Source organism: Myxine glutinosa, chromosome 3, assembly GCF_964187855.1.
Source record: "Myxine glutinosa chromosome 3, kmMyxGlut1.1, whole genome shotgun sequence".
NCBI lineage: Eukaryota > Metazoa > Chordata > Myxini > Myxiniformes > Myxinidae > Myxine > Myxine glutinosa.
Window position 1 is genome coordinate 53,683,783 of NC_136263.1, and position 16,101 is coordinate 53,699,883.

Below are 16,101 nucleotides of genomic sequence, written 5' to 3' on the forward strand. Positions count from 1 at the left end.
TAAAGTGGTGAGTTGGAGTGATGCCGGTTTGTGTTTATTTAAAATGGTGAGTTGAGGTGATGCCGGTTTGTGTTTATTTAAAATAGTGAGTTGAGGTGATGCTGGTTTGTGTTTATTTAAAATGGTGAGTTGGAGTGATGCCGGTTTGTGTTTATTTAAAGTGGTGAGTTGAGGTGATGCCAGTTTGTGTTAATTTAAAATGGTGAGTTGAGGTGATGCCGGTTTGTGTTAATTTAAAATGGTGAGTTGGAGTGATGCCGGTTTGTGTTTATTTAAAATGGTGAGTTGAGGTGATGCCGGTTTCTGTTAATTTAAAATGATGAGTTGTGGTGATGCCGGTTTGTGTTAATTTAAAATGGTGAGTTGAGGTGATGCCGGTTTGTGTTTATTTAAAATGATGAGTTGACGTGATGCCGGTTTGTGTTTATTTAAAATGGTGAGTTGAGGTGATGCCGGTTTGTGTTAATTTAAAATGGTGAGTTGGAGTGATGCCGGTTTGTGTTTATTTAAAATGGTGAGTTGAGGTGATGCCGGTTTGTGTTTATTTAAAATGGTGAGTTGGAGTGATGCCGGTTTGTGTTTATTTAAAATGGTGATTTGGAGTGATGCCGCTTTGTGTTTATTTAAAGTGGTGAGTTGGAGTGATGCCGGTTTGTGTTTATTTAAAATGGTGAGTTGGAGTGATGCCGCTTTGTGTTTATTTAAAGTGGTGAGTTGAGGTGATGCCGCTTTGTGTTTATTTAAAATGATGAGTTGGAGTGATGCCGGTTTGTGTTTATTTAAAATGGTGAGTTGGAGTGATGCCGCTTTGTGTTTATTTAAAGTGGTGAGTTGAGGTGATGCCGGTTTGTGTTTATTTAAAATGGTGAGTTGGAGTGATGCCGCTTTGCGTTTATTTAAAGTGGTGAGTTGAGGTGATGCCGGTTTGTGTTAATTTAAAATAGTGAGTTGAGGTGATGCCGGTTTGTGTTAATTTAAAATGGTGAGTTGAGGTGATGCCGCTTTGTGTTTATTTAAAATGGTGAGTTGAGGTGATGCCGGTTTGTGTTAATTTAAAATAGTGAGTTGAGGTGATGCCGGTTTGTGTTTATTTAAAATGGTGAGTTGAGGTGATGCCGCTTTGTGTTTATTTAAAATGGTGAGTTGAGGTGATGCCGGTTTGTGTTAATTTAAAATAGTGAGTTGAGGTGATGCCGGTTTGTGTTAATTTAAAATGGTGAGTTGAGGTGATGCCGGTTTGTGTTTATTTAAAATGGTGAGTTGAGGTGATGCCGGTTGTGTTAATTTAAAATAGTGTGTTGAGGTGATGCCGGTTTGTGTTAATTTAAAATGGTGAGTTGAGGTGATGCCGGTTTGTGTTAATTTAAAATGGTGAGTTGAGGTGATGCCGGTTGTGTTAATTTAAAATGGTGAGTTGAGGTGATGCCGGTTTGTGTTAATTTAAAATGGTGAGTTGAGGTGATGCTGGTTTGTGTTTATTTAAAGTGGTGAGTTGAGGTGATGCCGGTTTGTGTTTAATTAAAATAGTGAGTTGAGGTGATGCTGGTTTGTGTTTATTTAAAATGATGAATTGAGGTGATGCCGGTTTGTGTTTATTTAAAATGGTGAGTTGAGGTGATGCTGGTTTGTGTTTATTTAAAATGGTGAGTTGGAGTGATGCCGGTTTGTGTTTATTTAAAATGATGAGTTGGAGTGATGCCGGTTTGTGTTTATTTAAAATGGTGAGTTGACGTGATGCCGGTTTGTGTTTATTTAAAATGGTGAGTTGGAGTGATGCCGCTTTGTGTTTATTTAAAGTGGTGAGTTGAGGTGATGCCGGTTTGTGTTTATTTAAAATGATGAGTTGGAGTGATGCCGGTTTGTGTTTATTTAAAATGGTGAGTTGGAGTGATGCCGCTTTGTGTTTATTTAAAGTGGTGAGTTGAGGTGATGCCGGTTTGTGTTTATTTAAAATGGTGAGTTGGAGTGATGCCGCTTTGTGTTTATTTAAAGTGGTGAGTTGAGGTGATGCCGGTTTGTGTTTATTTAAAATGGTGAGTTGGAGTGATGCCGGTTTGTGTTTATTTAAAATGGTGAGTTGGAGTGATGCCGCTTTGTGTTTATTTAAAGTGGTGAGTTGAGGTGATGCCGGTTTGTGTTTATTTAAAATGGTGAGTTGGAGTGATGCCGGTTTGTGTTTATTTAAAATGATGAGTTGACATGATGCCGGTTTGTGTTTATTTAAAATGGTGAGTTGAGGTGATGCCGCTTTGTGTTTATTTAAAATGGTGAGTTGAGGTGATGCCAGTTTGTGTTTATTTAAAATGGTGAGTTGGAGTGATGCCGGTTTGTGTTTATTTAAAATGGTGAGTTGACGTGATGCCGGTTTGTGTTTATTTAAAATGGTGAGTTGAGGTGATGTCGCTTTGTGTTTATTTAAAATGGTGAGTTGAGGTGATGCCGGTTTGTGTTTATTTAAAATGGTGAGTTTAGGTGATGCCGGTTTGTGTTTATTTAAAATGGTGAGTTGGAGTGATGCCGGTTTGTGTTTATTTAAAAAGGGTGAGTTGAGGTGATGCCGGTTTGTGTTTATTTAAAATGAGTTGAGGTGATGCCGGTTTGTGTTTATTTAAAATGGTGAGTTGAGGTGATGCCGCTTTGTGTTTATTTAAAATGGTGAGTTGAGGTGATGCCGGTTTGTGTTAATTTAAAATGGTGAGTTGGAGTGATGCCGGTTTGTGTTTATTTAAAATGGTGAGTTGAGGTGATGCCGGTTTGTGTTTATTTGAAATGGTGAGTTGGAGTGATGCCGGTTTGTGTTTATTTAAAATGGTGAGTTGGAGTGATGCCGGTTTGTGTTTATTTAAAATGGTGAGTTGACGTGATGCCGCTTTGTGTTTATTTAAAATGGTGAGTTGAGGTGATGCCGGTTTGTGTTTATTTAAAATGGTGAGTTGGAGTGATGCCGGTTTGTGTTTATTTAAAATGGTGAGTTGAGGTGATGCCGGTTTGTGTTTATTTAAAATGGTGAGTTGTGGTGATGCCGGTTTGTGTTAATTTAAAATGGTGAGTTTAGTTGATGCCGGTTTGTGTTTATTTAAAATGGTGAGTTGGAGTGATGCCGGTTTGTGTTTATTTAAAATAGTGAGTTGAGGTGATGCCGGTTTGTGTTAATTTAAAATGGTGAGTTGAGGTGATGCCGCTTTGTGTTTATTTAAAATGGTGAGTTGAGGTGATGCCGGTTTGTGTTAATTTAAAATAGTGAGTTGAGGTGATGCCGGTTTGTGTTTATTTAAAATGGTGAGTTGAGGTGATGCCGCTTTGTGTTTATTTAAAATGGTGAGTTGAGGTGATGCCGGTTTGTGTTTATTTAAAATGGTGAGTTGTGGTGATGCCGGTTTGTGTTTATTTAAAATGGTGAGTTGGGGTGATGCCGGTTTGTGTTTATTTAAAATGGTGAGTTGAGGTGATGCCGGTTTGTGTTTATTTAAAATGGTGAGTTGTGGTGATGCCGGTTTGTGTTAATTTAAAATGGTGAGTTTAGTTGATGCCGGTTTGTGTTTATTTAAAATGGTGAGTTGGAGTGATGCCGGTTTGTGTTTATTTAAAATAGTGTGTTGAGGTGATGCCGGTTTGTGTTAATTTAAAATGGTGAGTTGTGGTGATGCCGGTTTGTGTTAATTTAAAATGGTGAGTTTAGTTGATGCCGGTTTGTGTTTATTTAAAATGGTGAGTTGGAGTGATGCCGGTTTGTGTTTATTTAAAATAGTGAGTTGAGGTGATGCCGGTTTGTGTTAATTTAAAATGGTGAGTTGAGGTGATGCCGCTTTGTGTTTATTTAAAATGGTGAGTTGAGGTGATGCCGGTTTGTGTTAATTTAAAATAGTGAGTTGAGGTGATGCCGGTTTGTGTTTATTTAAAATGGTGAGTTGAGGTGATGCCGCTTTGTGTTTATTTAAAATGGTGAGTTGAGGTGATGCCGGTTTGTGTTAATTTAAAATAGTGAGTTGAGGTGATGCCGGTTTGTGTTAATTTAAAATGGTGAGTTGAGGTGATGCCGGTTTGTGTTTATTTAAAATGGTGAGTTGAGGTGATGCCGGTTGTGTTAATTTAAAATAGTGTGTTGAGGTGATGCCGGTTTGTGTTAATTTAAAATGGTGAGTTGAGGTGATGCCGGTTTGTGTTAATTTAAAATGGTGAGTTGAGGTGATGCCGGTTGTGTTAATTTAAAATGGTGAGTTGAGGTGATGCCGGTTTGTGTTAATTTAAAATGGTGAGTTGAGGTGATGCCGGTTTGTGTTTATTTAAAGTGGTGAGTTGAGGTGATGCCGGTTTGTGTTTAATTAAAATAGTGAGTTGAGGTGATGCTGGTTTGTGTTTATTTAAAATGATGAATTGAGGTGATGCCGGTTTGTGTTTATTTAAAATGGTGAGTTGAGGTGATGCTGGTTTGTGTTTATTTAAAATGGTGAGTTGGAGTGATGCCGGTTTGTGTTTATTTAAAATGATGAGTTGGAGTGATGCCGGTTTGTGTTTATTTAAAATGGTGAGTTGACGTGATGCCGGTTTGTGTTTATTTAAAATGGTGAGTTGACGTGATGCCGCTTTGTGTTTGTGTAAAATGATGAGTTGAGGTGATGCCGGTTTGTGTTTATTTAAAATGGTGAGTTGGAGTGATGCCGGTTTGTGTTTATTTAAAATGGTGAGTTGAGGTGATGCCGGTTTGTGTTTATTTAAAATGGTGAGTTGGAGAGATGCCGGTTTGTGTTTATTTAAAATGGTGAGTTGGAGTGATGCCGGTTTGTGTTTATTTAAAATGGTGAGTTTAGGTGATGCCGGTTTGTGTTTATTTAAAATGGTGAGTTGACGTGATGCCGGTTTGTGTTTATTTAAAATGGTGAGTTGAGGTGATGCCGGTTTGTGTTTATTTAAAATGGTGAGTTGACGTGATGCCGGTTTGTGTTTATTTAAAATGGTGAGTTTAGGTGATGCCGGTTTGTGTTTATTTAAAATGGTGAGTTGAGGTGATGCCGGTTTGTGTTTATTTAAAATGGTGAGTTGTGGTGATGCCGGTTTGTGTTTATTTAAAATGGTGAGTTGGGGTGATGCCGGTTTGTGTTTATTTAAAATGGTGAGTTGAGGTGATGCCGGTTTGTGTTTATTTAAAATGGTGAGTTGTGGTGATGCCGGTTTGTGTTAATTTAAAATGGTGAGTTTAGTTGATGCCGGTTTGTGTTTATTTAAAATGGTGAGTTGGAGTGATGCCGGTTTGTGTTTATTTAAAATAGTGAGTTGAGGTGATGCCGGTTTGTGTTAATTTAAAATGGTGAGTTGAGGTGATGCCGCTTTGTGTTTATTTAAAATGGTGAGTTGAGGTGATGCCGGTTTGTGTTAATTTAAAATAGTGAGTTGAGGTGATGCCGGTTTGTGTTTATTTAAAATGGTGAGTTGAGGTGATGCCGCTTTGTGTTTATTTAAAATGGTGAGTTGAGGTGATGCCGGTTTGTGTTAATTTAAAATGGTGACTTGAGGTGATGCCGGTTTGTGTTTATTTAAAATGGTGAGTTGAGGTGATGCCGGTTGTGTTAATTTAAAATAGTGTGTTGAGGTGATGCCGGTTTGTGTTAATTTAAAATGGTGAGTTGAGGTGATGCCGGTTTGTGTTAATTTAAAATGGTGAGTTGAGGTGATGCCGGTTGTGTTAATTTAAAATGGTGAGTTGAGGTGATGCCGGTTTGTGTTAATTTAAAATGGTGAGTTGAGGTGATGCCGGTTTGTCTTTATTTAAAGTGGTGAGTTGAGGTGATGCCGGTTTGTGTTTAATTAAAATAGTGAGTTGAGGTGATGCTGGTTTGTGTTTATTTAAAATGATGAATTGAGGTGATGCCGGTTTGTGTTTATTTAAAATGGTGAGTTGAGGTGATGCTGGTTTGTGTTTATTTAAAATGGTGAGTTGGAGTGATGCCGGTTTGTGTTTATTTAAAATGATGAGTTGGAGTGATGCCGGTTTGTGTTTATTTAAAATGGTGAGTTGACGTGATGCCGGTTTGTGTTTATTTAAAATGGTGAGTTGGAGTGATGCCGCTTTGTGTTTATTTAAAGTGGTGAGTTGAGGTGATGCCGGTTTGTGTTTATTTAAAATGATGAGTTGGAGTGATGCCGGTTTGTGTTTATTTAAAATGGTGAGTTGGAGTGATGCCGCTTTGTGTTTATTTAAAGTGGTGAGTTGAGGTGATGCCGGTTTGTGTTTATTTAAAATGGTGAGTTGGAGTGATGCCGCTTTGTGTTTATTTAAAGTGGTGAGTTGAGGTGATGCCGGTTTGTGTTTATTTAAAATGGTGAGTTGGAGTGATGCCGGTTTGTGTTTATTTAAAATGGTGAGTTGGAGTGATGCCGCTTTGTGTTTATTTAAAGTGGTGAGTTGAGGTGATGCCGGTTTGTGTTTATTTAAAATGGTGAGTTGGAGTGATGCCGGTTTGTGTTTATTTAAAATGATGAGTTGACATGATGCCGGTTTGTGTTTATTTAAAATGGTGAGTTGAGGTGATGCCGCTTTGTGTTTATTTAAAATGGTGAGTTGAGGTGATGCCAGTTTGTGTTTATTTAAAATGGTGAGTTGGAGTGATGCCGGTTTGTGTTTATTTAAAATGGTGAGTTGACGTGATGCCGGTTTGTGTTTATTTAAAATGGTGAGTTGAGGTGATGTCGCTTTGTGTTTATTTAAAATGGTGAGTTGAGGTGATGCCGGTTTGTGTTTATTTAAAATGGTGAGTTTAGGTGATGCCGGTTTGTGTTTATTTAAAATGGTGAGTTGGAGTGATGCCGGTTTGTGTTTATTTAAAATGGTGAGTTGGAGTGATGCCGCTTTGTGTTTATTTAAAGTGGTGAGTTGAGGTGATGCCGGTTTGTGTTTATTTAAAATGGTGAGTTGGAGTGATGCCGCTTTGCGTTTATTTAAAGTGGTGAGTTGAGGTGATGCCGGTTTGTGTTAATTTAAAATAGTGAGTTGAGGTGATGCCGGTTTGTGTTAATTTAAAATGGTGAGTTGAGGTGATGCCGCTTTGTGTTTATTTAAAATGGTGAGTTGAGGTGATGCCGGTTTGTGTTAATTTAAAATAGTGAGTTGAGGTGATGCCGGTTTGTGTTTATTTAAAATGGTGAGTTGAGGTGATGCCGCTTTGTGTTTATTTAAAATGGTGAGTTGAGGTGATGCCGGTTTGTGTTAATTTAAAATAGTGAGTTGAGGTGATGCCGGTTTGTGTTAATTTAAAATGGTGAGTTGAGGTGATGCCGGTTTGTGTTTATTTAAAATGGTGAGTTGAGGTGATGCCGGTTGTGTTAATTTAAAATAGTGTGTTGAGGTGATGCCGGTTTGTGTTAATTTAAAATGGTGAGTTGAGGTGATGCCGGTTTGTGTTAATTTAAAATGGTGAGTTGAGGTGATGCCGGTTGTGTTAATTTAAAATGGTGAGTTGAGGTGATGCCGGTTTGTGTTAATTTAAAATGGTGAGTTGAGGTGATGCCGGTTTGTGTTTATTTAAAGTGGTGAGTTGAGGTGATGCCGGTTTGTGTTTAATTAAAATAGTGAGTTGAGGTGATGCTGGTTTGTGTTTATTTAAAATGATGAATTGAGGTGATGCCGGTTTGTGTTTATTTAAAATGGTGAGTTGAGGTGATGCTGGTTTGTGTTTATTTAAAATGGTGAGTTGGAGTGATGCCGGTTTGTGTTTATTTAAAATGATGAGTTGGAGTGATGCCGGTTTGTGTTTATTTAAAATGGTGAGTTGACGTGATGCCGGTTTGTGTTTATTTAAAATGGTGAGTTGGAGTGATGCCGCTTTGTGTTTATTTAAAGTGGTGAGTTGAGGTGATGCCGGTTTGTGTTTATTTAAAATGATGAGTTGGAGTGATGCCGGTTTGTGTTTATTTAAAATGGTGAGTTGGAGTGATGCCGCTTTGTGTTTATTTAAAGTGGTGAGTTGAGGTGATGCCGGTTTGTGTTTATTTAAAATGGTGAGTTGGAGTGATGCCGCTTTGTGTTTATTTAAAGTGGTGAGTTGAGGTGATGCCGGTTTGTGTTTATTTAAAATGGTGAGTTGGAGTGATGCCGGTTTGTGTTTATTTAAAATGGTGAGTTGGAGTGATGCCGCTTTGTGTTTATTTAAAGTGGTGAGTTGAGGTGATGCCGGTTTGTGTTTATTTAAAATGGTGAGTTGGAGTGATGCCGGTTTGTGTTTATTTAAAATGATGAGTTGACATGATGCCGGTTTGTGTTTATTTAAAATGGTGAGTTGAGGTGATGCCGCTTTGTGTTTATTTAAAATGGTGAGTTGAGGTGATGCCAGTTTGTGTTTATTTAAAATGGTGAGTTGGAGTGATGCCGGTTTGTGTTTATTTAAAATGGTGAGTTGACGTGATGCCGGTTTGTGTTTATTTAAAATGGTGAGTTGAGGTGATGTCGCTTTGTGTTTATTTAAAATGGTGAGTTGAGGTGATGCCGGTTTGTGTTTATTTAAAATGGTGAGTTTAGGTGATGCCGGTTTGTGTTTATTTAAAATGGTGAGTTGGAGTGATGCCGGTTTGTGTTTATTTAAAAAGGGTGAGTTGAGGTGATGCCGGTTTGTGTTTATTTAAAATGAGTTGAGGTGATGCCGGTTTGTGTTTATTTAAAATGGTGAGTTGAGGTGATGCCGCTTTGTGTTTATTTAAAATGGTGAGTTGAGGTGATGCCGGTTTGTGTTAATTTAAAATGGTGAGTTGGAGTGATGCCGGTTTGTGTTTATTTAAAATGGTGAGTTGAGGTGATGCCGGTTTGTGTTTATTTGAAATGGTGAGTTGGAGTGATGCCGGTTTGTGTTTATTTAAAATGGTGAGTTGGAGTGATGCCGGTTTGTGTTTATTTAAAATGGTGAGTTGACGTGATGCCGCTTTGTGTTTATTTAAAATGGTGAGTTGAGGTGATGCCGGTTTGTGTTTATTTAAAATGGTGAGTTGGAGTGATGCCGGTTTGTGTTTATTTAAAATGGTGAGTTGAGGTGATGCCGGTTTGTGTTTATTTAAAATGGTGAGTTGTGGTGATGCCGGTTTGTGTTAATTTAAAATGGTGAGTTTAGTTGATGCCGGTTTGTGTTTATTTAAAATGGTGAGTTGGAGTGATGCCGGTTTGTGTTTATTTAAAATAGTGAGTTGAGGTGATGCCGGTTTGTGTTAATTTAAAATGGTGAGTTGAGGTGATGCCGCTTTGTGTTTATTTAAAATGGTGAGTTGAGGTGATGCCGGTTTGTGTTAATTTAAAATAGTGAGTTGAGGTGATGCCGGTTTGTGTTTATTTAAAATGGTGAGTTGAGGTGATGCCGCTTTGTGTTTATTTAAAATGGTGAGTTGAGGTGATGCCGGTTTGTGTTTATTTAAAATGGTGAGTTGTGGTGATGCCGGTTTGTGTTTATTTAAAATGGTGAGTTGGGGTGATGCCGGTTTGTGTTTATTTAAAATGGTGAGTTGAGGTGATGCCGGTTTGTGTTTATTTAAAATGGTGAGTTGTGGTGATGCCGGTTTGTGTTAATTTAAAATGGTGAGTTTAGTTGATGCCGGTTTGTGTTTATTTAAAATGGTGAGTTGGAGTGATGCCGGTTTGTGTTTATTTAAAATAGTGAGTTGAGGTGATGCCGGTTTGTGTTAATTTAAAATGGTGAGTTGTGGTGATGCCGGTTTGTGTTAATTTAAAATGGTGAGTTTAGTTGATGCCGGTTTGTGTTTATTTAAAATGGTGAGTTGGAGTGATGCCGGTTTGTGTTTATTTAAAATAGTGAGTTGAGGTGATGCCGGTTTGTGTTAATTTAAAATGGTGAGTTGAGGTGATGCCGCTTTGTGTTTATTTAAAATGGTGAGTTGAGGTGATGCCGGTTTGTGTTAATTTAAAATAGTGAGTTGAGGTGATGCCGGTTTGTGTTTATTTAAAATGGTGAGTTGAGGTGATGCCGCTTTGTGTTTATTTAAAATGGTGAGTTGAGGTGATGCCGGTTTGTGTTAATTTAAAATAGTGAGTTGAGGTGATGCCGGTTTGTGTTAATTTAAAATGGTGAGTTGAGGTGATGCCGGTTTGTGTTTATTTAAAATGGTGAGTTGAGGTGATGCCGGTTGTGTTAATTTAAAATAGTGTGTTGAGGTGATGCCGGTTTGTGTTAATTTAAAATGGTGAGTTGAGGTGATGCCGGTTTGTGTTAATTTAAAATGGTGAGTTGAGGTGATGCCGGTTGTGTTAATTTAAAATGGTGAGTTGAGGTGATGCCGGTTTGTGTTAATTTAAAATGGTGAGTTGAGGTGATGCCGGTTTGTGTTTATTTAAAGTGGTGAGTTGAGGTGATGCCGGTTTGTGTTTAATTAAAATAGTGAGTTGAGGTGATGCTGGTTTGTGTTTATTTAAAATGATGAATTGAGGTGATGCCGGTTTGTGTTTATTTAAAATGGTGAGTTGAGGTGATGCTGGTTTGTGTTTATTTAAAATGGTGAGTTGGAGTGATGCCGGTTTGTGTTTATTTAAAATGATGAGTTGGAGTGATGCCGGTTTGTGTTTATTTAAAATGGTGAGTTGACGTGATGCCGGTTTGTGTTTATTTAAAATGGTGAGTTGACGTGATGCCGCTTTGTGTTTGTGTAAAATGATGAGTTGAGGTGATGCCGGTTTGTGTTTATTTAAAATGGTGAGTTGGAGTGATGCCGGTTTGTGTTTATTTAAAATGGTGAGTTGAGGTGATGCCGGTTTGTGTTTATTTAAAATGGTGAGTTGGAGAGATGCCGGTTTGTGTTTATTTAAAATGGTGAGTTGGAGTGATGCCGGTTTGTGTTTATTTAAAATGGTGAGTTTAGGTGATGCCGGTTTGTGTTTATTTAAAATGGTGAGTTGACGTGATGCCGGTTTGTGTTTATTTAAAATGGTGAGTTGAGGTGATGCCGGTTTGTGTTTATTTAAAATGGTGAGTTGACGTGATGCCGGTTTGTGTTTATTTAAAATGGTGAGTTTAGGTGATGCCGGTTTGTGTTTATTTAAAATGGTGAGTTGAGGTGATGCCGGTTTGTGTTTATTTAAAATGGTGAGTTGTGGTGATGCCGGTTTGTGTTTATTTAAAATGGTGAGTTGGGGTGATGCCGGTTTGTGTTTATTTAAAATGGTGAGTTGAGGTGATGCCGGTTTGTGTTTATTTAAAATGGTGAGTTGTGGTGATGCCGGTTTGTGTTAATTTAAAATGGTGAGTTTAGTTGATGCCGGTTTGTGTTTATTTAAAATGGTGAGTTGGAGTGATGCCGGTTTGTGTTTATTTAAAATAGTGAGTTGAGGTGATGCCGGTTTGTGTTAATTTAAAATGGTGAGTTGAGGTGATGCCGCTTTGTGTTTATTTAAAATGGTGAGTTGAGGTGATGCCGGTTTGTGTTAATTTAAAATAGTGAGTTGAGGTGATGCCGGTTTGTGTTTATTTAAAATGGTGAGTTGAGGTGATGCCGCTTTGTGTTTATTTAAAATGGTGAGTTGAGGTGATGCCGGTTTGTGTTAATTTAAAATAGTGAGTTGAGGTGATGCCGGTTTGTGTTAATTTAAAATGGTGAGTTGAGGTGATGCCGGTTTGTGTTTATTTAAAATGGTGAGTTGAGGTGATGCCGGTTGTGTTAATTTAAAATAGTGTGTTGAGGTGATGCCGGTTTGTGTTAATTTAAAATGGTGAGTTGAGGTGATGCCGGTTTGTGTTAATTTAAAATGGTGAGTTGAGGTGATGCCGGTTGTGTTAATTTAAAATGGTGAGTTGAGGTGATGCCGGTTTGTGTTAATTTAAAATGGTGAGTTGAGGTGATGCCGGTTTGTGTTTATTTAAAGTGGTGAGTTGAGGTGATGCCGGTTTGTGTTTAATTAAAATAGTGAGTTGAGGTGATGCTGGTTTGTGTTTATTTAAAATGATGAATTGAGGTGATGCCGGTTTGTGTTTATTTAAAATGGTGAGTTGAGGTGATGCTGGTTTGTGTTTATTTAAAATGGTGAGTTGGAGTGATGCCGGTTTGTGTTTATTTAAAATGATGAGTTGGAGTGATGCCGGTTTGTGTTTATTTAAAATGGTGAGTTGACGTGATGCCGGTTTGTGTTTATTTAAAATGGTGAGTTGGAGTGATGCCGCTTTGTGTTTATTTAAAGTGGTGAGTTGAGGTGATGCCGGTTTGTGTTTATTTAAAATGATGAGTTGGAGTGATGCCGGTTTGTGTTTATTTAAAATGGTGAGTTGGAGTGATGCCGCTTTGTGTTTATTTAAAGTGGTGAGTTGAGGTGATGCCGGTTTGTGTTTATTTAAAATGGTGAGTTGGAGTGATGCCGCTTTGTGTTTATTTAAAGTGGTGAGTTGAGGTGATGCCGGTTTGTGTTTATTTAAAATGGTGAGTTGGAGTGATGCCGGTTTGTGTTTATTTAAAATGGTGAGTTGGAGTGATGCCGCTTTGTGTTTATTTAAAGTGGTGAGTTGAGGTGATGCCGGTTTGTGTTTATTTAAAATGGTGAGTTGGAGTGATGCCGGTTTGTGTTTATTTAAAATGATGAGTTGACATGATGCCGGTTTGTGTTTATTTAAAATGGTGAGTTGAGGTGATGCCGCTTTGTGTTTATTTAAAATGGTGAGTTGAGGTGATGCCAGTTTGTGTTTATTTAAAATGGTGAGTTGGAGTGATGCCGGTTTGTGTTTATTTAAAATGGTGAGTTGACGTGATGCCGGTTTGTGTTTATTTAAAATGGTGAGTTGAGGTGATGTCGCTTTGTGTTTATTTAAAATGGTGAGTTGAGGTGATGCCGGTTTGTGTTTATTTAAAATGGTGAGTTTAGGTGATGCCGGTTTGTGTTTATTTAAAATGGTGAGTTGGAGTGATGCCGGTTTGTGTTTATTTAAAAAGGGTGAGTTGAGGTGATGCCGGTTTGTGTTTATTTAAAATGAGTTGAGGTGATGCCGGTTTGTGTTTATTTAAAATGGTGAGTTGAGGTGATGCCGCTTTGTGTTTATTTAAAATGGTGAGTTGAGGTGATGCCGGTTTGTGTTAATTTAAAATGGTGAGTTGGAGTGATGCCGGTTTGTGTTTATTTAAAATGGTGAGTTGAGGTGATGCCGGTTTGTGTTTATTTGAAATGGTGAGTTGGAGTGATGCCGGTTTGTGTTTATTTAAAATGGTGAGTTGGAGTGATGCCGGTTTGTGTTTATTTAAAATGGTGAGTTGACGTGATGCCGCTTTGTGTTTATTTAAAATGGTGAGTTGAGGTGATGCCGGTTTGTGTTTATTTAAAATGGTGAGTTGGAGTGATGCCGGTTTGTGTTTATTTAAAATGGTGAGTTGAGGTGATGCCGGTTTGTGTTTATTTAAAATGGTGAGTTGGAGTGATGCCGGTTTGTGTTTATTTAAAGTGGTGAGTTGAGGTGATGCCGGTTTGTGTTTATTTAAAATGGTGAGTTGGAGTGATGCCAGTTTGTGTTAATTTAAAATGGTGAGTTGAGGTGATGCCGGTTTGTGTTTATTTAAAATGGTGAGTTGGAGTGATGCCGGTTTGTGTTTATTTAAAGTGGTGTATTGAGGTGATGCCGGTTTGTGTTTATTTAAAATGGTGAGTTGGAGTGATGCCAGTTTGTGTTAATTTAAAATGGTGAGTTGGGGTGATGCCGGTTTGTGTTTATTTAAAATGGTGAGTTTAGATGATGCCGGTTTGTGTTTATTTAAAATGGTGAGTTGAGGTGATGCCGGTTTGTGTTAATTTAAAATGGTGAGTTGGAGTGATGCCGGTTTGTGTTTATTTAAAATGGTGAGTTGAGGTGATGCCGGTTTGTGTTTATTTAAAATGGTGAGTTGGAGTGATGCCGGTTTGTGTTTATTTAAAATGGTGAGTTGACGTGATGCCGCTTTGTGTTTATTTAAAATGGTGAGTTGACGTGATGCCGCTTTGTGTTTGTGTAAAATGATGAGTTGAGGTGATGCCGGTTTGTGTTTATTTAAAATGGTGAGTTGGAGTGATGCCGGTTTGTGTTTATTTAAAATGGTGAGTTGAGGTGATGCCGGTTTGTGTTTATTTAAAATGGTGAGTTGGAGAGATGCCGGTTTGTGTTTATTTAAAATGGTGAGTTGGAGTGATGCCGGTTTGTGTTTATTTAAAATGGTGAGTTTAGGTGATGCCGGTTTGTGTTTATTTAAAATGGTGAGTTGACGTGATGCCGGTTTGTGTTTATTTAAAATGGTGAGTTGAGGTGATGCCGGTTTGTGTTTATTTAAAATGGTGAGTTGACGTGATGCCGGTTTGTGTTTATTTAAAATGGTGAGTTTAGGTGATGCCGGTTTGTGTTTATTTAAAATGGTGAGTTGAGGTGATGCCGGTTTGTGTTTATTTAAAATGGTGAGTTGTGGTGATGCCGGTTTGTGTTTATTTAAAATGGTGAGTTGGGGTGATGCCGGTTTGTGTTTATTTAAAATGGTGAGTTGAGGTGATGCCGGTTTGTGTTTATTTAAAATGGTGAGTTGTGGTGATGCCGGTTTGTGTTAATTTAAAATGGTGAGTTTAGTTGATGCCGGTTTGTGTTTATTTAAAATGGTGAGTTGGAGTGATGCCGGTTTGTGTTTATTTAAAATGGTGAGTTGAGGTGAAGCCGGTTTGTGTGTATTTAAAATGGTGAGTTGAGGTGATGCCGGTTTGTGTTTATTGAAAATGGTGAGTTGGAGTGATGCCGGTTTTTGTTTATTTAAAATGGTGAGTTTTGGTGATGCCGGTTTTTGTTTATTTAAAGTGGTGAGTTGAGGTGATGCCGGTTTTTGTTTATTTAAAGTGGTGAGTTGAGGTGATGCCGGTTTGTGTTTATTTAAAATGGTGAGTTGAGGTGATGCCGGTTTGTGTTTATTTAAAATGGTGAGTTGACGTGATGCCGCTTTGTGTTTGTTTAAAATGATGAGTTGAGGTGATGCCGGTTTGTGTTTATTTAAAATGGTGAGTTGGAGTGATGCCGGTTTGTGTTTATTTAAAATGGTGAGTTGAGGTGATGCCGGTTTGTGTTTATTTAAAATGGTGAGTTGGAGTGATGCCGGTTTGTGTTTATTTAAAATGGTGAGTTGGAGTGATGCCGGTTTGTGTTTATTTAAAATGGTGAGTTTAGGTGATGCCGGTTTGTGTTTATTTAAAATGGTGAGTTGACGTGATGCCGGTTTGTGTTTATTTAAAATGGTGAGTTGAGTGATGCCGGTTTGTGTTTATTTAAAATGGTGAGTTGAGGTGATGCCGGTTTGTGTTTATTTAAAATGGTGAGTTGACGTGATGCCGGTTTGTGTTTATTTAAAATGGTGAGTTTAGGTGATGCCGGTTTGTGTTTATTTAAAATGGTGAGTTGGAGTGATGCCGGTTTGTGTTTATTTAAATGGTGAGTTTAGGTGATGCCGGTTTGTGTTTATTTAAAATGGTGAGTTGGAGTGATGCCGGTTTGTGTTTATTTAAAATGGTGAGTTGGAGTGATGCCGGTTTGTGTTTATTTAAAATGGTGAGTTGGAGTGATGCCGGTTTGTGTTTATTTAAAGTGGTGAGTTGAGGTGATGCCGGTTTGTGTTTATTTAAAATGATGAGTTGGAGTGATGCCGGTTTTTGTTTATTTAAAGTGGTGAGTTGAGGTGATGCCGGTTTGTGTTTATTTAAAATGGTGAGTTGGAGTGATGCCGGTTTGTGTTTATTTAAAATGGTGAGTTGAGGTGATGCCGATTTGTGTTTATTTAAAATGGTGAGTTGGAGTGATGCCGGTTTTTGTTTATTTAAAGTGGTGAGTTGAGGTGATGCCGGTTTGTGTTTATTTAAAATGGTGAGTTGGAGTGATGCCGGTTTTTGTTTATTTAAAGTGGTGAGTTGAGGTGATGCCGGTTTGTGTTTATTTAAAATGGTGAGTTGGAGTCATGCCGGTTTGTGTTTATTTAAAATGGTGAGTTGAGGTGATGCCGGTTTGTGTTTATTTAAAATGGTGAGTTGGAGTGATGCCGGTTTGTGTTTATTTAAAATGGTGAGTAGGAGTGATGCCGGTTTGTGTTTATTTAAAATGGTGAGTAGGAGTGATGCCGGTTTGTGTTTATTTAAAATGATGAGTT